This window comes from Sapajus apella, unplaced genomic scaffold, assembly GCF_009761245.1.
Source record: "Sapajus apella isolate SASKATOON/1434 unplaced genomic scaffold, GSC_monkey_1.0 scaffold8, whole genome shotgun sequence".
In the NCBI taxonomy this organism is placed as follows: domain Eukaryota; kingdom Metazoa; phylum Chordata; class Mammalia; order Primates; family Cebidae; genus Sapajus; species Sapajus apella.
In genome coordinates, this window is record NW_022436948.1 from 46,633,840 (window position 1) to 46,658,231 (window position 24,392).

The following is a 24,392-nucleotide window of genomic DNA, read 5'->3' on the forward strand; positions in this document are numbered from 1 at the left end:
ACCTCTGCATGAGTCTTCCTGTTATTATTTCAAAGGGAGAGCGTGCACGTTTTCCAGAACTCATGGGATATCCTTGCTGAAGAAAGGCTAAAAACATCTGTTAGCTTTGACCATTGGGTTTTTATTGTATCATTAGTGCACTCCATCGGCCCTGAGGATTAGGGGTGATAGGCACGATGGGAGTGCTGGGACATAGGCAACCCTTACACATGGATCCAACTACCTGACCAATGAAGTGAGTTCCTTGGTTGCTATGGAGGTCAGATGGCGCCTTATGAGGAATGACCTTTTCTAAAATCTACCTGCTACTTGGGCTGTGGCCCATCAGCACAGAAATGCTTCACCCCAGTGATAGCACATACAAATCAGCACCAGAAGGTATCTATAACTCCCAGATAGAGCTGGATAAATTTAATGGCCATATCTTGAAGGTCATCAAGGTAAAATGTCCCTGATACCCATGAAGCAGTTTTCCAGAGTTATGTTGGGACAGACAGTATGGGTAGAATAAAAGTTTTGTGCAATCATAGATGATGACGGATGCCATTGCTTTCCCCCTCTAACATTTTGTCTGAATTCCAATGAGTCAGCTTATGAACTACTGTAAACAGGATAACTGAAGCCTAAGGGGTGGATCAGTGTGTCACTGGGCCCGTACCATATGCCTGTTTCTGGAAAACACTTGTTGCCTTTATCTTTCCGGAGATCACCTTCCTGCTTGGGAGCTCCCAGTTATGCCTTTTCTTTTCTTCCCTTTTTGTTTTTTTAAGAGTCTCGCTCTGTCACCTAGGCTGGAGTGCAGTGGCATTAGCTGGGCTCACTGCAACCTCTGCCTCCCAAGTTCAAGTGATTCTCATGCCTCTGCCTCCCAAGTAGCAGGGATTACAGTCATGTGTCACCACGCCAGCTACTTTTTGTATTTTCAGTAAAGACCGGGTTTCATTACATTGGCCAGGCTAGGCCCAACCAAACTCCTAACCTCAATTGATCCGCCCACCTCAGGTGATCCACCCACCTAGGTGATCCACCCACTTCAGGCTCCCAAAGTGCTGGGATTACAGGCATGAGCCACCGTGCCCAGCCCACTTGTGCTTCTAATAAAGTCTTCAATGGGTCTTAAATCAGCAACGTCATTTTGAGGAATCTGTGTCTCATGTCACCTTCAGAACTGCATCTTAGCTGCAGCATCAGCAAAATGGTTGTCCTTGCTCTCTGGAGTATCGAATTTTTAATGACCAGGAATTTTGATGATGGCCAAAGATTCAGGTTTTCAAGTTGTTTCTAAGAGGACAGAAACTTATTGGTCATTTTTGATGGGTTGACCTGATGAGTTCAGAAACCTATGTTGCTTCTAAAGCATTCCAAAATCCTCATCTTCTCCAAATGCATCTCTGCAGTCAGTGTAAATGGTAGGCTGAGGTGGGAGGATTGATTGAGCCCAGGAGTTCTCTCGAGACCAGCCTGAAAAACAGTGAGCCCTCCTCTCTACAAAAAAAATCAAAGAATTAGCTGGGTGTAGTGGCATGCCCTTGTGGTCCCAGCTACTTGGGAGGCTGAGGTGGGAGGATTGCCAGAGCCGAGAGGTTGAGGCTGTGGTGGGCCATGATGGAGCCACCGCACTCCAGCCTGAGTGACAGAGTGAGACTCTGTCTCAATAAATAAATAAATCTCAGCCATTTAAAATATCAATGACAGATTTATTTGGACTTTAAAGTGCACTGCACTTCATAACATCAAAATCAGAAACTTACACTGATGCCACTGATGGCAGAAAACAACAATGCAAACATGAGAGAGAGAGAAGGAAAGGACTTGTCAGTGATCCTACTTAGTATATAAAAGCAAAAGATTCAATTTCTGCTCATGAAAACAGAAGAACTGAGGGAACAAGGGCCAATAGCGCTAAGGATCCAGGTCTGTTAATTGCAGGTTTCTGTCGGCTCCAGTGATGTTTCTCAGATGGGCTGATTTTTATGAACATAGCCTCTGAAATAAATCAGTCAGGGAAAAATATAGCTATCAAAGAGGTCACTGTGACCTGTCTTCTCAGGACCCATGTGACTTGGTCACCACAGGAAACAATTACAGGCTGAGCACAGCGGCTCACGTCTGTAATACCAACACTTTGGAGGCTGAGGTGGGCAGATCTCTTGAGCTCAGGAGCTGGACAGCAGCCGGGGCAACTTGATGAAACTCTGTTAAAAAGATACAAAAATTGGCCAGGCATGGTGGTGTATGCTGGTAGATCCAGCTACTCAGGAGGATCAGGTGAAAGGGTCACCTGAGCCTGAGGAGGTTGAGGCCGCATTGAGCCATGATCACGCCACTGCACTCCAGCCTGGGTGACAGAGTAAGACTATGTCTCAAAATAAACAAATTTTCAAAAGAAACAGGGCCAGGCCTCGTGACTTGCACATATAATCCCAGAACTTTGGGAGGCCAAGGTGGGAGTATCACTTGAGCTCAGGAGTTCAAGACCAGCCTAGGCAACATAGTGAGACTTCATCTCTAAAAAATACATATATATGTTTTTTAAATAAATGTATATAATATATATAATAAAATAGATACATATTTTATTATACATAATGTAATCATATATACTTATGTAATTATAATAAAATAAAATATTTATATATTTTATTATATATATACACATATTTTATTTTAATTCTAATATATATATATATATATATATATACATATATACATAAACAATTGCAGATGTTGAAGGACTTTTTAAAATATTTCAGCCGGGTGCAGTGGTTCAGGTCGGTAATCCCAGCACTTTGGGAGACCGAGGCAGGAGGATCACTTGAGCCCAGGCAGCTGAGGCTACAGTGAACTATGATCATGCCACTGCTGCAACCTGGGCAACAGAGCAAGACCGTATCTCAAAAAATAAAATAAAATGTCTTAGAAGCTTAGCTGTCCATCCTGTGCAACAGAATATCTGTGTGTAATGTCCACCATGTCCTTCTATTGTGCCTCTCCCTCGGTTAAACCAGGAAGGCACTTGTCCCCTTAGAATGTCATTGGCACATGGCTGGGCATGGCGGCTCCTGTCTGTAATTCCAGCACATTGGGAGGCTGGTCCAGGGCTTGAGACCGGCCTGGCCAACATGATAAAACCCCGTCTCTACTAAAAATACAAAAATTAGCTGGGTGTGGTGGCGCAGGCTCGTAAGCTGAGATCATTCCACTGCACTCCAGCCTCAGCAACAGAGCAAGAGTATCTCAAAAAAAAAGTAAGGGCTGGGACCAGTGGCTCACGCCTGTAATTCCAGCACTTTGAGAGTCTGAAGTGGGCGGATCACGAGGTCAAGAGATGGAGACCATCCTGGTCGACATGGTGAAACGCCGTCTCTACTAAAAATGCAAAAATTAGCTGGGCATGGTGGTGTGCGCCTGTAGTCTCAGCTACTCAGGAGGCTGAGGCAGGAAAATTGCTTGAACCTGGGAGGCGGAGGTTGCAGTGAGCCGAGATGGCGCCACTGCACTTCAGCCTGGCGCCTGACAACAGAACAAGACTCTGTCCTCTGTCTCAAAAAAAAAAAAAAAAAAAAAGGAGACCATGAGCCAATGTATAGAAAATTTGCTAGGCCATGTGCGGTGGTTCACCCTGAAATCCCAGCACTTTGGGAGGCTGAGGCAGGCTGATCTCTTGAGCCCAGACTCTACCTCTTAAAAAAAAAAAAAAAAAAAAGGTGGATTTGATGGTGCACATCTGTAGTTCCAACTATTCTGGAGAATTACGGTGAGTTTCCAGTGAGCTGAGATCAGGCCACCGCACTCCATCTTGGGTGAGAGTGACAGCTAGTCTCAAAACAAAAAAGGGTGGGGGGAAATTTGTTGTGTCAGCAAGTAAATGAAGAAAGAGATACTATTAGAATTGAGAAATAAATTGGAATATGATCTGGTACCTTTCGCACAGAAGACAAATTTGCTAAACGTGCCGAAATGAGAAGCATTCTATAAAGCCCGGCGAGGTGGCTCCCGCCTGCAGTCCGAGCACTTTGCCTGACTCGGAGGTGCTTGAGCCCAGTAGTTTGGAGACCAGCCTGGGCAACATAGCGAAACCCCTTCTCTACAAAAAATACAACTAAGCCGGGCCTTTCGGATGCACCAACTGATTGTGCCACAGAGATAAAACCCTCATGGGACAGCTTAGGACTCTGGGAAGATATAATCTTCCCCGTTTATCTCGTGCATGAACGCTGTAAAAGCTGGAGCGGGGGTCCCTGGATGGGGTCTAACCACCAACCTTTCCGGTAACACCCAAGCGCTCTAACCGATTGTTCGCTAGAGAGACAGAGGGGGCCTTCTGGACGCTGGAGGAAGGATGCACTCACCAACACCCCCATCCCTCCCATCCTCAGAGTCCACCAGACAGGACGAACTTGCCTTGGAAAACCGAGAGATTAGAGCGGTGGGTCGTGTTGATCTCTTTGGACACTCGCAGGTTAGGAGATTCTGGAACCAGGACGGCCCTGCCCCTCGCCTGCTTCAGAAGCCCCGGGAATGCCCCACCCTCGACCCAGACCTGAGCCTCCTGGGACCCAGGGGAAGCCGAACGCCCAGAGGGCTCCTGGGATGGCTCTTCGGGTTCTTTGCACCGCCTTCGCCCAGTGAGGGAGGCTGTGCCCACCCTGCCCAGTCGCTTTTGGGGCCACTGTGGAGCTTCGGCTGCCATCTTCGGATCCTGTGTCTGGCACGGGGGCTCCACCAGGGCAGGGATGGGGGTGAGGGTTGCTCGTGGGTCTCCTCTTGGGGAGCAGAGTCCTGCACTCAGCAGGGCGCACGACTAGGACTTGTTGAATAAATCCATTGTCGCCTTTGGCTTTTAGTGCTTTGAAGAGCCCTGAAAATGGAAATCATGAAATATTGTTTCCATGGGGAAGTTTTGTTTTGTTTTTGAGATAGGGTCTCACTTGTCGCCCAGGCTGGAGTGCAGTGGTGCAAACACGGCCCACTGCAGCCTCCACTTCCCGGGGCCATCGTAGCCTTTAGCTTTTAGTTTTTTGAAGAACCCTGAGAATAGAAATCATGAGATTTTTTCCAAGGGGAGGTTCTTTTTACAAAGCGTTTATTCAGGTTGATTTCTCAGCCTCCCGAAGGGATCAACTGGCAGGGTTTCCAGTGCACCTTCTGGGCGGCGTGGCCGCGGGGGCTGAGCTGGGCGGTCGGAGGGCGGGTACCCGGGAAGAATAAAGCAAAAGCAGAGGAAGAAGCCCGGCAGCGGTGGACCAGACATCCAGACCTCCTGAAAGGCTGGTGAGGGGGTAACGGCTGGATCCCCTGGAGATGAGAATTGTTATTTTATTGTAGCAGAATGGGGAAGAATTGAAGGGAAAAGGAAATACAACCTGAAAGAGTCCCCAAGAATAAGATCTTCCAGAAGAACTAGACCCAAACCTAGGCGTCTGAGAACCATGAAATCCTTGGAGGAGTAGCCTCATCATGACTCTCTGCCTTCCGTTTGGCAAAAGGATTTCCTTGTTTGTTCAATTCTTTGAGTTTGTTAAATAAAACTCTGGTCATGTATCTTTGGAATTACACTGGTTCTGTAATTTTATGATCACAAGTAATGCTGCAGTCATTCTTCTTGCAGAGTTATCATTGGCCACTGGTGTATTCCTACAGGGTAGAGGTCTGGAGAGCGGTTTTCCAGCATGCTGATGACATGGTTTTTGTATAGTCCATTGTTTTCCTTTGTTGGCTTATTAGCTGTAACTCGTTTCATCTGGCCCACCGCTCCCCGGCTTCTTTCCCTGCTTTTGCTTTTTCAGTGATGGCTTTAGAGTTTCTAGAATATATCTTTATTGGTCTGCCATCATTTTATTTGTCTGCCATCATGTGACATTATACCTCCCCTTCTGGCCATTATGCTAGTGTTGTCATGTAATTTGATTTTAGACATGTTATAAACCCCAGAACCCACTATTATTGCTTTTGTTTAATCAGTCAAATTATTTTAAGATTTAAATAAGAAAATATTATATTTGACTACATAGCAATTTTCAGCCATCTCCATTCCTTTGTGTAGGTCCAGATTTCTGTCTGGTATCCTTATCCTCAGGCCTGGAGGACTCTGTTTGCATTTCTTGTAGTGTGGGTTGCTGAATTCTTTCATTTTTTGGGTATGCCTTTAAGTGTCCTTATTTCAGTCACATTCTTGACAGGGTTCATTTTGGCACAGAGTTCTCGGAAATTTCCTTTCTTTCTCTCAATACTTTAAGGTGTTGCCACTTTGACGACTTGTCATTGATATGTCATCTTTCCTGTTTTTGTAAAACTGGCAATAAGTGGGCTCCTGTGCTTGTTATATAATTTTTGGAATGTGTATTTAAATTAAAAACATTAAAATGGGCTGGACGAGGTGGCTCACGCCTGTAGTACCAGCACTTTGGGAGGGGGAGACAGGAGGATTGCTTCAGGCCCAGAGCTGGGGAAAGGTTATATATATATACACACACACACACACACACAGACAGACACACACATGCATACATACATCGTGAATGTCCTAGATTCTTCATAAGTTTCACCAACAGTGCACTTAAAGTAAAACGTGCCCACCCTGAGGGTCAGACCCACATGCTGATGTGTAATTTGTGTTTGTGAGACATTCTCAACATCATTTGCTTTCCCCAGCCTAGTGGTTTTTGTGTTTTTCTCACACCTGAATGCCTTCAGTGCAAAACCTGTCAGGAACAATTTCCTTTGCCAAAGATTATAAAATACTTTTTTTTTTTTGAGATCAGCTCACTGCAACCTCCACTTCCCAGGTTCACAGGATTCTTCTGCCTCAGCCTCACAAGTAGCTGGGACTACAGGCCTGTACCAACACATCTGGCTAATATTTGTATTCTTACTAGAGACGGAGTTTCACCATGTTGGCCAGGCTGGTCTCGAACTCCTGACCTTGTGATCCGCCCTCACTAGCCTCCCAAAGTGTTGGGATTGCAGACGTGAGCCACCAAGCCCATCCTAAAATACTCTTACTTCAAGTAAAAATGCGTTTCTCAGTTGCCTCCCTGGAATCTATAGAAAACCCGGGAGAGACAATCAAGTGCTACAGAAGCAAGCACTAACCAGGGGAGGACCAAGCGTGGCTTCCTCACTAGGAGACGGGGCAGTTACCCGCTTTGGTCTCCAATGCAGACTGAACTTGGTTCACCTGTGATGGGAGGACCCGGCCCAGAGGAGGCGCACTTCCTCTTCATGGTGCCTTCAGATAGGAAATCTAGGATTTCTTTCTTTCTTTGATCTACTTGCAACTCTCCATTTCTATTTCAAAACTTTTTGGATCCCTCCTGTGCAGGACATAAGGGGGTGGTGCCCTTCCCTATCGGTCCATCCCTGCCCGGGTGTCTTTGGAGTCCAAGCTCACCAGGAATGTTACTGCCCACCAGAGACAATGAGAGGACCAAGGAGGGTGGCAGGTGTGATGGGATCCACAGAATCACCACGCGCGTGCACCTCCCGGCATCCTGAAAAATTGAATAAATGCGCCTGAAGCTTCTCTGCAGGTCACAGGGAAATGGAGGGTGGCTGCTGACCCACGGGAGGTGCATCAAGAAGTGTCAGGAGGACCTGGCCCTGCCACAGGCCTTGAAGACAGGCCTGGCCAGGCTGATTTTGACATTTGGCCCAAAGAAAAGGCTCAAGTGTGGCCCAAACCTCGACCCCAAGATTAAGGCTTTCAAATGTCTGATTGTTTTTCAGGCTGGCCAGTAGAATTGTCCCACCTCTAATCAGGGGAGTCCACCAAAATTCAGAGACCTGGGGTTCCTGCTGCTTGCTGCACAGAAAGCCAATCACCGAGATGATTATTGCCAAGAAAGGGGTTTTAATAGGAAGCTGCGGCGGGGGAGATGAGAACTCAGTCTCAAATCCATCTCCCTGACCAACCAAAACCAGAGGTTTAGATCGCAGGGAAGAAATGTAACAATGTGTAACAAAATAGGAACTAGGGAGGGCAAGGAAGCAATCATAATGAATGAGGGTCCAGCGTCTCATTGTCTGGATGACTTTCAGTTCTTTGATACCTTCTTTGAGAGGGCTGAAGGTAGTTTCCTGAGGAAGGAACTCAGATAAAGCAAATATTAAGTTTCAAGCCTTAAGACCAAAAGGGTTCATTTCTGTTTATCCAAAAAAGCTACATATGGGACTATTGGGTGGGTTTCAGACCAAGAAAGAAAGATTGTGCAGAAGAAAGTCTACAGTTAACCAAAGAAAAAGCATCATTTTCTGACCAATAGAATGTATGGGGCCAAAGAATGCCCAGCCCATAGAACTCTTTTTTGGCTTGAGCATAGGGGAGGATGAAGTTCACCAGCTAAGGTGGAATTCAGCTGCAGATGGGAAAAATCTGGATTTTGGTTCAGAGCCTTGGGGTCTTCCTTAAAGGTCCTCTTCCTTGAAAGAGGAACTGTCTGGGTTTCTGCATCTGAGTCCTTTTGGAGGTTGAGGATGCTGAGGTGTTGGTGCTCGGCCCCCTCTAACCCTGGGCACTTCCCCTCCTGCCGGGCAACTGGGTCCAGTACTCAGACCCCAGCTCTGAGACCACCTCCCTTTCTTTGCTCCTAGAAAAGGCCATGTCTCGGTCAGTTGTGAGGTACAGTCAGGACAGGACAACTCGCTCTGAGACTTTGGGCCCTGGAAGGCCATGAACGCTGTGGACCTGCAGAACCGCTGTCTCCCTCTTTTGGTGACAGCAGGGAGGGAACGACGCCTGTGGAGGGAAGCGAAGGCTGCACCTGTGGAGGAGCTGAGGCAAGTGCGGCAGTTCCGGGCTGTCAATGAAACGGACATTTGTCACCCAAGTGGTTGGGCTGTTATTATTAATTTGAATTTTGTCAATAAAAACCACATGGAAATCTTCTTCTTACTTGCAGGAAACTCACAAGACCTCTCATCTTATATTCCAGGGAGAGTTGCTGCATATGACAAGAACACATTGGTGAGACTGCGGTTCTGACCTGCAGGCCTCGATGCCCTGTGCAGAGGGCACCAGGGCACTGGCAAAGCCCCTCCCATACAAAGAGCAAGTGTGTTATGTCTACAACCCAACTGCACCCGCTCTGAGTGCAATTTCTACTTGGCTGTATGAGCTGAGTACACGTTCCCACCAGCACAGACATCGTACAAACTCCCGTGAATGCTGTGGTGAAAAGCAGGGGCTGGCCGGGTGTGACGGATTACACCTGTCATCCCAGCACTTTAGGAGGCCCAGGCAAGGCGGATCACTTGAGTCCAGGAGTTGGAGACCAACCTGGGAAACATAGCAAAACCTCAGCTCTTAAAAAAAAAAATGAAAGAAAGAAAAAGAAAAGAAAACCAATTAGTTGGCTCTGGCAGTGCATGCATGTGCTACTCCAGAGCATGAGGCAGGATCTGGGTTCAACCTCCCGAGGATACAGTGAGACTGTCCCGGGGAAAAAAAAGGGTGCGTAATAGGTGACTCTGGGGACAGTGGGAAAAACACTAGTGTTTTCAAGAGACGTTAAAAGCCAATAGTCCCTGGTGAACACTGGAGAAATCTACAAAGCTGGAAAGTCTAGATTCCCTAAGGCCCGCCGCAGCTAACTTGAGAGACTCTCCGGACAGAAACGAAAAGTCCCTTCAGTTTGCGTCGTCTGTCCCTCAACAGTAAACACAGAAAGAAGGTCGAAGGTAGGGAAGGAAAAGAGCAAACCACGTTTTCCAACCACCGAAAATCCCTGCGGCTGGACAAAGACATGCACTCATCTATTCTTTACACCGCAAAAGACCAGAGAAAGCGCGAACGCAGTCCCCCACTACCACAAATTATGCAGTCGAGTTTTCCACATTTGGGGAAATCGCAGGGGTCAGCACATCCGGAGTGCAATGGATAAGCCTCGCCCTGGGAAAACCACCTTCGTGATCATGGTGTCTCCCTTGCCAGGTAAGTATAAGGCCGCACGCCTCCGCCCCGCCGGAGCCGCACTCGCCTCACCCTTTACACGCACGGTCACTTGCCCGGGGCATCCTCTCCGCACCCCGGCCACCCCGAGCCCTCCCAGCCCGGACACACAGCTGGGACTCTCAAATCCAACGCCGGTCCTGGATTGCTCCCACAGCACCAGAAATCCCTCGTGGCCAAGCAGCAGCCCCCGCGCTGCCTCATCTACATAGAAGCCACCCTCTCCGTGACGTCACCGGCCCCGCCTCTCCCAGTGGCGCGCTGCTGTTCCGCTCCACCCCCACCGCCCAGCGACCAGCCCCCGCCCGAGGCTGTGGGGGAAGCGACTCTGCCTCTCCCGCCTTTCCCTCCCGGCGCCCGCGGAGGTGCGCTGAGACCCCTCAGAGAAGTCCTGTGGCGGCCGGCTGGAAGCCTGTGCACCCGTCTCCAAATAGTGGCTTTTAATTCGCAAACTAGAACGTTTAGGATTGCAGAAAACCGCTTCCTTTCAAACGCGGTTATCCTTGTGAAGTAGCATTGCGCTTAAAATCCGAAGTCCTTCAGCATCAGCGAGAAACATCGATGACGCGGAGAGGCTGCTCGGATGGCTGCGCGCCAGCCGTCCTCCCTGATTTTACCAGTAGCGGGGTCATAAGGACAGTTGCCCAATTTCGTGAATCTTGTAGGTTGGGTTTTTTTGGTTTTGCTTTCTTTTCAAACACAGTATTGTACAAAAACAAAGCAGAGCGTGGCTGCTGCCTCAGTGTAATGCCTCTCTGGGCCTGAGGCTTTGAAAAGGCTCAGCTTCCTCAGGTAAAAGCTCTCTTCTTTCCTCATTCTCCCTTGAGATGAAAGTGTTTTTTGAAAGCGTTCACGATCAAAAGCTGCGCCAAGGTGTTTCCCCTTGCCGGAAAGGCTCATTCCCAGATAGTCCCGTCCCGCACGGGGAGTCCTCTCACTGATGAAGTTTCAACGGCGCCCAGTAGCTGAATTGGTGTGGCATCACAGAACAGAAAAAATAAAAATAAAACAGAGAGAGATCTCGGTCAATTCTATAGTTGCTGTCTGTTCTTGAATCATCTCTAGTCTTCAGAGTACCATGAATTTAGTTTCTCGGAAGAAGTAAGAAAGGAGAAATACATAGCATTAACAATCTGAGTAGTAGAAATATAATGCACACAAGAATGATAATCACGAAAGAATCTGTGTGCCAGAACAGTAAGGGCGCCTGCTCCATTCGGCAGCCAGCTGAAAACAGCAGGGAAATCATCAAATCCCAGTTCTTCTTTAGTGGTGTCTTATAGCCAAGTGGCTTCTTTGCTTATTTTTTCAAGAGAAGGTTCTACTTCATGGGAAATATTTATGTATATGCAACAGAAGGTATTTGCCACCCACATACATCTCCCTGCTCAGCTAAATATATCACTAAAGCGATATGATTATCTAGCACAACCTCAGCCAGTGAATAAATAGCTTTTGTTGAGCTGCAAAAGAGGCTGCAGTTTTATCAGCAATGTTTTTCTTTCTTTGTCTTTCACAGACGGTATCTGGCTCTGAGAGAGCCCAGGCTGGAGCGCAGTGGCAGCATCATAGCTCACTGCAGCCTCGAACTCCTGGGCTTAAGATTCTCCCGCCTCAGCCCCCGAGTGACTGGGGTTACAGGCCAGAGCCACCATGCCTGGTTTTCATCAGCAATGTTTCCAGAGTTACAGAAAGATTTGTAATCCTGGGAAGAAAGACTCCCTTCAAGCAAAAGTGTTCTCCCCGCAAAATGCAAGGAGTTATCTTCTTGATGGCCAGGCAGATAATTCTCTGGTTTTGCCCCAATAGAATCTCTATGTAAAATGAGTGGTGGTCAGGCCTAGTGAGAAGTTTGAGGAAACTTGCCCAACGTTGGGTTTCTTCAGAGCCATATATGTATTCAAATATCCTAAAAGACATTGCCCTTCATCACTCCTTGTCCTTAGACATTTATGGACCTGGATGGTGATCGCCTCCAGACAAAAATAAATGCTGGTGCAGAACAGGAAAGTGTATTATAATTTGAGCACATCAGCTTTTGCGCACTTGAACCCATGGGTCAGACACGTTAGAGGAAGAGGGCGGGTTGACAGCAGGAGGGAGTGTTTTCCTTTTAATTTCCCAATAGCACAATGGTGTTTGCCACAGTCATGTCAGAATGAGGCGACAATCTGTAGCTGTTGCTGTTTCTGTGGGTTTTGTTTGTTTGCTTTTGAGACAAGGTCTCACTGTGGCTCAGGCTGGAGTGCAGTGGCATGATCGGGGTTGAATTCTGCCTTGACCTCACGAATGCAAGCAGCCCCCTTACTCATTCTCCCAAGTAGCTGGGACAGCAGGTGTGTGACACCACACCCTGGGGTGTGAACTGGGATTTGAGGTTTTAGCTGGCTCCCTAAGAGATAGGCTCCCTTACTCTTCTGGAATACAGATTGTCTTCATGATTAGCATTCTTGTATGCATTATATTTCTACTTCCTTGCTATTTTTTTCTTTTTCTTTTTGTAGAGACAGAGTTTCTTCACGTTGCCCAGGCTGGTCTCAAACTCCTAAGCTTCAGGGATCCGCCCACCTCAGTGTCCAGTGTCCCAAAGTGTTGGGATTACAGGTATAAACCACCGTGCCTGGCCTAAGCTAGTGTATTTTCACTAAGGTAACAAAGTATTTAAGCCATTGAGAAAAGCACAATTTATAAGGGAATCATTCCGGTGATCTTAAAGGCTAGTGTCAGCGATTTCAGAATACTGTTTAAAGACTCCTCCATCGAGGGTCCCTGTAGAACCTCTGTTGAACCACTCCGTGCCGCACGTGGCAAGCATTGCGTTGCTGCACTGCATCCCACTGGCTCCACCACATTGAAGAAATTTGACAGGAAGGATGAGGAGTCAAGTGGAGGCTCCAGCCCATTCCAGCATCTTGAGAAGAGTGCCATACTCCAAGAGGCCCGTGTATTTAATGAAACCCTGGTCAATCCTCGGAAATGTGCCCACATCCTCACCAAGGTTCTTTATCTCATAAACCTTGGGAAGCATCTGGGGACCAGGGAAGCAACCTACGCCTTCTTTGTGGACCAAGTTCTCCGTCGGATGTGCTACTTGTCCATCAAGGAGATGTCTTGCATCGCAGAGGATGTCATCATTGTCACCAGCAGCCTAACAAAAGACATGACTGGGAAAGGAGACAACTATCGGGGCCCGGTTGTGCGGCCCTCTGCCAGATCACTGATAGCACCATGCTGTGGGCTACTGAGCGCTGCATGAAACAGGCCATTGTAGACAAGCTGTCCATGTCTCCAGCTCTGCCCTTGAGCCTTCCTTGTACCTGCTGAAATGCAGCTTTGACGTGGTCAAGCGCTGGGTGAATGAGGCTCAGGAGGTGGCATGCAGTGATAACATCGTGGTCCAGCACCACACACTAGGGCTCCTGTACCACATGTGTAAGAATGGCCGCTTGGCTGTCAATAAGATGATCAGCAAGGTCACCCGGCATGGCTGTAAGTCCTCCTTTGCCTCCTGCATGATGATCCAGGCCAGCAAGCAGCTGGAAGAGGAGGATGGCAGCTGTGACAGTCCACTGTTTGACTTCATCAAACGCTGCTTGTGCAACAGGCATGAGATGGTGGTGTGCGAAGCAGCCTCGGCCATCGTCCACCTGCCAGGCTGCAGTGCCAAGGAGCTGCTCCGGCTGTGCCAGTGCTCCAGCTTTTCTGCAGCTCACCCAAGGCTACTGTCCATTATGCAGCTGTTCGCACTGTCAATGAGGTTGCCATGAAGCATCCGTCAGCTGTGACAGCTTGCAGTCTGGATCTGGAGAACCTGGTCACAGATTCAAACCACAGCATTGCCACGCTGGCCATGACCACCCTCCTTAAGACAGGCAGTGAGAGCAGCATCGACCTTGAAGCAGATGCCTTATGAAGCAGATGTCCTCCTTCATGTCAGAGATCTCCGATGAACTCAAGGTGGGGGTTGTCCAGGCTGTCGGTGCCCTGTGTCAGAAGTATCCTCGCAAACACGCCATCCTCATGAACTTCCTGCTCACCATGCTCCGGGAAGAGGGTGGCTGTGAGTACAAGCGCGCCACTGTGGACGGCATCATCAGCATCACTGAGAACTCAGAGAGCAAGGAGACGGGGCTGTCACATCTGTGCGAGTTCATTGAGGACTGCTAGTTCACAGTGCTGGCCACCCGTATTCTGTATTTCCTGGGGCAGGAGGGGCCCAAGACCACCAGCCCTCAAAGTACATCCGCTTCATCTATAACTGAGCGGTCTTGGAGCATGAGGAGGTCCGGGCAGGTGCTGAGAGTGCTCTGGCCACATCTGGAGCCCAGAATGAACACATGTTCCCCAGTATCTTGGTGTTGCTGAAGAGGTATATGATGGATGATGACAATGAAATAAGGGACTGAGCCACCTTCTATCTAAAAGTCCTGAAGCGCAGCAGAAGGCTCTCAATGCAGGCTAGATCCTGAATGGTCTGACTGTATCCGTCCCTGATCTGGAGAGGGCTCTGAATCAGTACATACTAGAACCATCAGAAAAACCTTTTGACCTCAAGTCTGTGCCCCTTGCCACTGCGCCCATGGCAGAGCAGAGAATGGTAAGCACCCCCATCACCGCAAACAGCCTCAGAAAGTGGCAGCTACCAGGAGATCTTCCAGGAGCAGTTGGTGGCAGTGCCAGAGTTCCAGGGACTTCGGCCCCTATTCAAGTCCTCGCCTGAGCCCCTCACCGAGTCAGAGACTAAGTGTGTCATCGGCTGCACCAAACACACCTTCACCGACCACATGGTGTTTCAGTGAGACTGCACGAACACACTCAATGACCAGACCCCGGAGAATGTCACAGTGCGGATGGAGCCCACTGAGGCCTATGAGGTACCTGCCCAGAGCATGCCCTACAACTAGCCTGGGACCTGCTACACACTGGTGACACTGCAAAAAGGAGACCCCACAGCTGTGGCCTGCACATTCAGCTGCATGCTGAAGTTCACGGTCAAGGACTGTGCTCCCACCACTGGGGAGACCGATGACGAAGGCTGTGAGGATGAGTAAGTGCTGGAAGATCTGAAAGTTGCTGTAGCTGACCACATTCAAAAGATCATGAAACTGAACTTCAAAGCAGCCTGGGATGAGGCAGGGGATGAATTTGGGAAGGAGCAAATATTTGCCTTGTCTACAATCAAGACACTTGAAGAGGCTGTGGATAACATCATGAAGTTCTTGGGAATGCCCCCTTGTGAGAGGTCAGACGACGCACTGAATGACAAGAGCACCCACACGTTGCTCCCAGCGGGTGTGTTCCGGTGTGGTTGTGACATCCTGGTGTGCTCTCAGCTGCTGCTTTTGGACACAGTGACAATGCAGGCGACAGCCAGAAGTTTGGAGGTGCTGCCAGTAGACATGATTCTGGCATCTGTGGGCTAGGCGCCAGCCTGCACAGGACCTTATACCCTTCCCCAACACATCTGGTCGTCGTGCCTTCCTCATGAAACTGGTGGAAACCCCTTCCCAAGCTTCTGTATTCAAAAACAATTAGGAATCATTGCAGATATGTATTTTTTAATTCTGCCTCCCTGTTCAGGACAACTTGGAGGTGGCTTTTTTTTTTTAATAGGGGATGATTTTAGCTTGTCCTAAATCTTGCTATCCTCCCTTCCTGGAAAGGGATCATAAAGAAATCAAACATTCTCAACTCCTCTTGAATTTATCCCCCAAGACACCATCTTATTCCTGTAATAAATCAGCATGTATTTATTTAAAAAAAAAAAAAAAGAATTCTCCATCCATGTGGTGGCTTATATCTGTAATCCCAGCATTTTGGGAGGCTCAGACAGGAAAATCTCTTGTGCTCAGGAGTTCAAGACAAGCCTGGGCAACAGATGAGAGCGAATCCTCATCACTGCAAAAAACCAGAAATATAGCCAGGCGTGGTGGTGCACACCAGTGGTCACAGGAGCTACTGCAAAGGCTGAGGTGGGAGGATCACCTGAGCTCAAGAGATAGAGGCTGGGCTGGGCCGTGATCCTGCCATTGCATTCCAACCTGGGCGACAGATGGGACCCTGACCAAATAAAGACACGGATTCTCAAACCACTCAAACCATTTTACTATAAACATTTATAAATGGTGTTTTTGTGTTTGTTTTTGTTTCTTTTTTCTTTTTCTTTCTTTTTTTTTTTTTTTTGAGACAGAGTCTCACTCCATGTCCCAGGCTGGGTTGCAGTGGCAGGATCTCAGCTCTCTGCAACCTCTCCCTCCCGGGTTCAAGCAATTCTTTTGATTCTTTTACAAAAATTTGTAAAAATACAAATTTTTGTATTTTTAATAGCTACAGGGTTTCACCATGTTGGCCAGGCTGGTCTTGAACTCCTGACCTCAAGTGATCTACCCGCTTCGGCCTCCCAAAGTGCTGAGATTATAGGCATGAGCCACCACACCTGGCTCTCAACCATTTTAAGTAAGCAAAGACAGATTTGCCATTTTAAGTATGCAAAGACACATTTGTCTGGCTTTTTAGGTACATTGCTGAATTATCCTCCAATCTACATTTTTAGGAAGGACCTAGGGAATGGCAACATGGAGTTATTTGGACAAAATGCAGACACTTTCATGTTCTACTTCAGTCTGTTTTTGAAATCCTTCCATTGTGCCTTTTGTATCCAGTTTAGTGGCCTTGCCTTCTTACACCAGCATGTGAATTAATTGATGGAGGTTAGAATATTTGGACTCAAAGGTTTCAATAGTTAAGTCAAATTTTCTCCCAAACCCTATAGGATCTTGGTGCCTGCATTAGAAACAGAAGAGGAAAATGTATTTACATTTAGATCAGGAAAGTCTTATATAATATTTTTAATTCACAATATGGTGAAGCAGAATACACAGTGCTATTCTGTGTATTCCCCTCTTCCTGTGCGTATTACCTGGAAAGGGGCTGTCAGAACAGAAGTTTCAGGGAAGGGGCCAGAGCCCTGGGGACTCTCCGCAGGTGATGGTGATGGAAGAGGAGGCAAGGCAGGACAGGAGGGCTCAGGTGAGGGAGACTATGCAGGTGCAGGGGCTGGAGGAGAAGGAGCAGGTGGAGACAAAGGAGACAAAGCCTCCTCAGTACGTCTCAATTCAGAAGAAGTCTGCTGACCTCCTTCAGTTTACTCCTCAATGGAGGCAGTTTTCCCAGTTCTTTTAGAAATTTCTAGGCATCATTGGAAGTAAGTTTTCCATTTAATTTGTCTGGTTCTAAAACCAATTTTTTTTTTTTTTTGAGACACTGTCTCACTGTGTCATCTATACTGGAGGGCAGTGATGTGATCTTGGCTCACTGCAGCCTCCGCCTCCCAGGCTCATGTGATTGTCCTGCCTCAGCCTCTCAGGTAGCTAGGATTACAGGCACACGCCACCACTGCCTGGTTAATTTTTATGCTTTTAGTAGAGATGGGTTTTCACCATGTTGTCCAGGCTGGTCTGGACTCCTGACCTCAAATGATCCACCCACCTCGCCCTCCCGAAGTGCTGGAATTGCAGGCATGAGCCAGCATGCCCGGCCTAAAACCAAATATTTCTAATTGTCATCACTGATAAATTATTTTAGGGATTTCAAAAAGATCCCCATGTTTTCCATTCTGCTCATGACTTTTTCTGGTTAGGCGGATCCAGTTTCTTGGATATTTACAAGAGGACGCTTCGTTAAGTGTTACACATAAACCCAGCTGGTGTTTCTAAAGGTGGTTCTTTTTTCACAGCGTGCTCCGAATTTCAAGCTTGATTTCCCATAATTCAGAGCTTTTCAAAGATGACCAAGGCCCGAGATGTGTTTTGGGTCACAGTGTGCCTCTTATGAAGTCACTCCTACAGATGTTGCCTGAGTCATTTATCACTCTCTCAGTGGCTCCCACTGTTTCTAACCACCAGGTGGCCACAGAGTGCATATGCTATAATGGACCATCCCACATATATCATCCCAGAAGAGCAGGAAAGGGGGTTCATAAAGATAGTCTCTGATGGACAGTGCCCCATGAGGCCGCCTTTACATCGTGAGTAGTGTCCCTGTTACCTCTGCAGAGTCCCCGGTCACTTGGAGCCCTTGAATGGGTCAGCGGGAACAGATCACTTCTTTTCTTCAGGGTTACGAACTAGCAGGAGTGCATCACAAATGAAAAGCTAAGCTCAAATGTTCAAGAAGGCATGCTACACAAAGCAAAATGACCAGTGCCTGCCCGGTGCTTTGTCACTACAGGGTACTGTCAACCAACTTTCCAAAGTTTTTGCACTTATTTATACTTCTGCCAGAAATAAGTAGGAGATTCCCGTGCCCTCATTCTGCCAAAATTTGGGAATGTGGGGTTTTTTTTAAAGTCGAGTTTAGCTGGGTGCGGTGGCTCACACCTGTAATCCCGGCACTTTGGGAGGCCTAGGCAGGCAGATCACAGAAAAAAAATTAGCCGGACATGGTGGCATGCACCTGTAATCCCAGCTACTGAGGAGGCTGAGGCAGGAGTATTGCATGAACCTGGGAGGCAGAGGTTGCAGAGAGCCAAGATACTGCCACTGCACTCCAGACTGGGTGATAGAGTGAAACTCTATCTTTTAAAAAAAAAAAAAAAGTCAAGTTTATTAAGGTATAATTAAAATTCACCAGCATTACATTATGCAGATGGTTTTCATGATATCTATCTTTGCAAAGTTGGCTTTTGTTGGTAGCTCTGTTTAAGAAGCTAATACCAAATAAAAACATCAACATGTAACGAAGAACGAAGGTGACCATTTGAGAGTGTTTGAGAAGCTATGAGGTGCACAACACTAAGGCATATTATTTTAAAATGTCAAAATATTAAAAAGAACAAACGACTTGAGTGAACACTCACAAAATTCTCAAGAGGTAAGAGAACACATAAGAATACTCACAGCACCAGCGGCATCCGTACGACATTCAGAAATCCGTCTGAACCCAGCAAGCAATGGCATTCTCCAAGTAAACCAGTGAAGTAAGAGACAACCAAAGGCAATCAAAATTGTCCCCTCCATTTCGTATTCGTCATGAATTTTTTAATTAACTATATATTGTGAAATTATAAATTAAGCTGACATATAATAGAGAATGACAGTGTTACATATTAGATGATATCTAAAAATATTTACCCAGGCATCCTAAGTGGAATAATTGAGTCTTCCGGTTTGTAGAATCATAAAAATTAATTCCCTTCTAAAGATATTAGCTATTTAATTTATAACTGAGTCCAAAGCTCATCTCTCTTGCTGTGTTACAGCCAATAAGTCGAGAGACAAAGTGTAGGGGCAGGGAAGGTGACTGCATTCCAGAAAGCCACCAAACTGAGCGGACCGTGAGCTAATATCCTAAAGAACCATCTTAATACGAATTTCAGGCTCCTGGTATGTTAGGGAAGGGAGGGAGAAAGAGGGGGCTGAGGTGAGGAGACAAGGTGTAGGCGCAGGGAAGGTGACTTCACTCCAGAGAGCCACCAAACAGAGCAAATGGTGAACTAATATCCTAAAGAACTGACTTAAGTTAACATGGATTTCAGGCCCCTTATGTTAGGGAAGGGAGGAAGAAGGACGTGTTTGAGGTGAAGAGGTCTGATGATGACAGGGTTATGGGCTGCAGTAAGAGCCCAAGGGGGTGGTGAAAATTCTTTGTCCTTTGCCAGGCCACAATGCTCTTATAAATCTTCAACATAACACTGTTTCTTGTGTATACAACCTCTTTATCTTCTCAGGAGTGAGTTTCGGGAAGGGTTTTTGGTTTTGTTTTTAGACGGAGTCTCGCTCTGTCACCAGGCTGGAGTGCAGTGGCACACTCTTGGCTCACTGCAACCGCCGCCTCCTGGGTTCAAGCAATTCTCCTGCCTCAGCCTCCCAAGCTTCGGGACTACAGGCTGTGCCACGATGCCCAGCTAATTTTTGTAGTTTTAGTAGAGACAGGGTTTCACCACGTTGGTCAGGATGGTCTCAGTCTCATGACTTTGTGATCCACCCACCTCAGCCTCTCAAAGTGTTGGGATTACACGCATGAGAGCCACCGCACCTGGCAGAGAAGGGATTATCACCATCTGTGCTTAAAGTTAAACTATAAACTAAATCCCTCCGACAGATAGCGTGCCCTATGTGCAGAAGAAATAAGGGAAAGCATTTAGCTGAAAAGACACCACCACAGGGTAGGAAGGGTAAGGAACAAAATGTAGTTAGCCATGCATGCTAGGCCTCCTTTTCATTTTTATATATTTAATTTTCTGAACATAAAATTTTAATTTTTTATATATATTTTTTGAGATGGAGTCTTGCTCTTGCTCAGGCTGGAGTGCAGTGTCACGATCTTGGCTCACTGTAACCTCTGCCTCCCTGGTTGAAGCAATTCTCCTGCCTCAGCCTTCTGAGTAGCTGGGATTGCAGGTGCCCACCACCATGCCTGGGTAATTCTTTGTATTTTTAGTAGAAACGGGGTTTCACCACATTGGCCAGGATGGTCTCAAACTCCTGACCTCAAGTGATCTGCCTGCCTCAGCCTCCCAAAGTGCTGTGATACAGGTGTGAGCCACGGAGCCAGGTCTAACTTATCGTTTATACATTTAAACAGATATCAGCAGTAATGTTTGCTTCTTTGATAGTACAACCAGCGCAAGGAATTCAGGAAGTTCAATTTATTTAATTAATACTTTCTTTCTTTCTTTCCTTTTTCTTTCTTTCTTTTTTTTTTTTGAAACAGTCTCCCTCTGTTACCCAGGCTGAAGTGCAGTGGCATGATCCTTGCTTACCGCAAACCTGTCTCCTGGGTTCAAGCAATTCTTGTGTCTCAGCCTCCAGAGTAGCTGGGACTGCAGGTGCGCACCACCATGCCCGGCTAATTTTTGTATTTTAGTAGAGTCAGGGTTTCACCATGTTGGCCAGGCTGGGTCTCGAACTCCTGGCCTCCTGTGATCTGCCCACCTTGACCTCCCAAAGTGCTGGGATTATGGGTGTGAGCCACCACACCCAGCCTTAAGATTTTCAGGCCAAAATAAACCTAAGTCTTGTATGTACTAGAATATTATACTACCACTATTTTCTACCTTATAATAAAATCTGAAATAAAATACAGTACATAATAGTTTTTAGACCAAGATGATGATGATGATTTTTCAAGATAGAGTCTCCCTCTGTCACTCAGGCTGGAATATAGTGATGTAATTTTGACTCACAGCAACCTCTGCCTCCTGGGTTCAAGCAATGCTCCTGCCTCAGCCTCCCGAGTTGCTGGGATTACGGGTTCATGCCACCATGGCCGGCTAATTTTTGTATTTTTAGTAGAAATGGGGTTTCACCATGTTGGCCCGGCTGGTCTCAAACTCCTCACCTCGTGATCACCCCCCCAACCCCGGCCTCCAAAAGTGCTGGGATTACAGGCATGAGCCACTGCACCCAGCATGACCAAGATTATTAAACCATTCTAATTTGTCAAAAGAGTCATGCTGATTTTTAAAAAATAATGTAATGAACTTTTTGATGTCTTTATATATTATTTACATTATTTAAATTTTTCAAAAGCATCAAACTCCTCTCTGCTATCAACTTTATCTCTTTTATTGTACCAAACTCTCAAGACCATTAATTTAATTTACAGCTAAATCTATTATTTTTCATGTTTGAAATTCAACAAGAAAATTTTTCCCTAATGAAACATCACATTTAGAGCATAAATATGCTGGGCGAGGTGGCTCCTGCCTATAATCCCAGCCTTTTGGGACACCGAGCCAGGTGTATCATTTGAGGTCAGGAGTTTGAGACCAGCCTGGCAAATATGGTGAAACCCCTTCTCTACTAAAAATATAAAAATTAGCTGGACATGGCGGCATGTGCCTATAATCCCAGCTACTCTGGAGGCTGAGGCAGGAAAATCGCTTGAATCTGGGAACTGAACTTGCAGTGAACTGAGATCATGCCATGCACTCTAGCCTGGGCAACAGAGCAAGACTCTGTCTCAAAATAAATAAGTAAGTAAGTTAACAAATAATAAAGCATAAGTAGTAAAATAGTAATAAGGCATAGGGTCTTCCTCTTCCTCTGTTATCTCGGCTAGAGTGCAGCCTTGCATTCACAGCTGACCAACCTGGAACTTGAAGGCTGGCCTGGAGGTCCGTAGAGCAATCGCTGCATAAATAGCGCAGCCCAGAACGCCCAGCTCTGCCAGAGCCGATTGGGAGACCTCGGACAGCAGCAAACAGCCAATTGTAGCGAAGAAAAAGGGAAGTTGCTTTCCAGATACTGTCTTGCAAAAAGGGGGAAAAGAAAATGAAAAACGAAGAAGGAAGTTCGCCTTCTTTCAGTGCAGAGCAAGTTTAAGGCAGAGCTAACTGCAGCTACAGAGAATCACGGGATTCCACCGCGGCGACACCAATACTTCTGAAAAGTGGCACGTCTGTCCTTTGCAAACCATAAAAGGCCAGGGGAGAGCGCGAACGCAGTCCCCCACTACCACAAATTATGCAGTCGAGTTTCCCACATTTGGGGAAATCGCAGGGGTCAGCACATCCAGAGTGCAATGGATAAGCCTCGCCCTGGGAAAACCACCTTCGTGATCATGGTGTCTCCCCTGCCAGGTAAGTATGAGATCGCGCGCCTCCGCCCCGCCGGAGCCGCACACGCCTCACCCTTTACACGCACGGTGACTTGCGGCGGGCACCGCACCCCCAGCCCTCCCAGCCCGGACACACAGCTGGGACTCTCAGGTCAGACCAGCGGTCCTGGACTCGCTCTCACAGCGGGGAACTCCTTCTTCAAGAAGCAGCAGGTGGCCTCGCAGCAGCCCCTGCGCTGCCTCATCTACATAGACGTCGCCCTGTCCGTGACGTCACCGTCAGCGCCTTCCCAGTCCCGCCTGCCCCTCCCCCACTCAGCGACCAACCCGCTGTCGGAGCTGGAGGGGAAGTGACGTCGGCCTGTCCCTCCCTCCCGCCCCAATCCGTTCTCTCCCACAGGGGGTCCTCATCCTATGTTGCTGAGCACCCTTTCGGAGGCCAACTGGAGCCTGTGCACCTTCTTCAAATAATGGCTTTTAATTCGCAGACTAGAACATTTAGGATTACAAAATAAACCAGCTCTCTCCACATCCTCATCCTTGTGATGCAGCGTTCCCCTTGAAATTGGAAGCCGGTCAGTGTCAGAGAGAAGCCGTATTTATGCCACTGGAGGTGGGGCTCAGAGGACCGCACACCAGCATCCAGGCCAGAAGCGCAGTCTCACCTGTCTTGGCGGAATGCTGCGGTCCTCCCAGGAATACAAACCAGTGATAACGGTTTTATCACTAGTAATGTTGTAAAGACAGTTGTCCAGTTTCATGAATCTTGCAGTTTTTTTTTTTAATCCAAATTCAGTATTGTTGAAAAATATGCGGCCCGAGAAGAGACGACTGGACACTCTCACGCGTGGGGCTGGACTCCGTCACCTCCTGCACAGCCTTCTCCAGGCCTCAGCGCTGACCTCACGTTCGTATTTTATATTCTGCAAAGACAAAAGCAAAATACTCCACATTTGGCACAAATACCTGGAAGACATCTATGTGAGGTGTTTAACAGACACCTGGGTCATCTTTCCGTATGTTGGATGATAACACAGGAAATGTTGTGAAGTAAACAAGGTTTGAATGCCCCAGTCAAAGACCGTGTGAATGTTTACAAGTAGACTTGAGAAGGAACAGTACAGGGCTGTCACAGGATAACGAATTCTAGGCAGCAGATTTACATGACTTGAGGCTATGGGCTGATAAGATGTTGAAAAACTAGGGTGTAGACCAAGCCGTCTGAGACTGACTGCACCCCATGTGGTGCTGGATTTGACATGGATTTCACCTAGAACCTCACTACATGCTCATTAACATACTAAATCACACACCCAGCAGTACCAGGACAGTTCTGAGACCACCAATATTTCATATAAAAATGGGTGGCATCACAGCCAAGAAATCTCCACCGTTACCCAGGAATTTTCATGAGTATTCCACTCCTTGGTTAAAGAAACCATCAAGATGAAACCCCAGACCCCATTGTCCTCTCTCTTGGGTTTGCCCAAACTCCCCTTTCTTGAGTGTGTACTTTTTGCTTTGCAGTAAATCTTTTCTTCATTTACTGACTCATCTTTTACTTCCTTCTTGAGATGGTGTCAAGAGCCTGGACACCACAGCTGGGGTTGAGATCCCACCAGTGTTCGGGGACCTCCCCCAGCCCACCAGTATCAGATTCTATTCCATTGCTCAAATCACAAAACATCAAGTGGTGAGTTCTCCTTTGGAGACCATAAAGCACAGATTCTGTGGCATGGTATCCAGTTAGGCCACTGCAAGACATGGTAAAATATTGAAAATGAGGGATTAGGTGACAGTGTAGCAACAGCTGAATACTAAGTAGTTAATCCAGGCCCCATTCCCTGGATACTGACAGGGAGACGCACTGTCCAGGCAGTAC

General features: G+C 47.2%; 2 non-coding genes and 1 pseudogene across 2 annotated transcripts; 1 reads left to right on the forward strand and 2 right to left on the reverse strand.

The window, feature by feature from the left end:
* Positions 1-9,775: 9,775 nt before the first annotated feature.
* On the reverse strand, positions 9,776-9,939 carry LOC116551066. Its single transcript, XR_004268693.1, has one exon. It is a non-coding gene; the product is annotated as a U1 spliceosomal RNA (small nuclear RNA).
* Positions 9,940-10,510: 571 nt separating this feature from the next.
* Positions 10,511-15,704, forward strand: LOC116550658 (annotated as a pseudogene).
* A 6,672-nt stretch (positions 15,705-22,376) lies between these two features.
* On the reverse strand, positions 22,377-22,540 carry LOC116551063. The gene has a single exon (XR_004268691.1). It is a non-coding gene; the product is annotated as a U1 spliceosomal RNA (small nuclear RNA).
* Between the last annotated feature and the right edge of the window lie 1,852 nt (positions 22,541-24,392).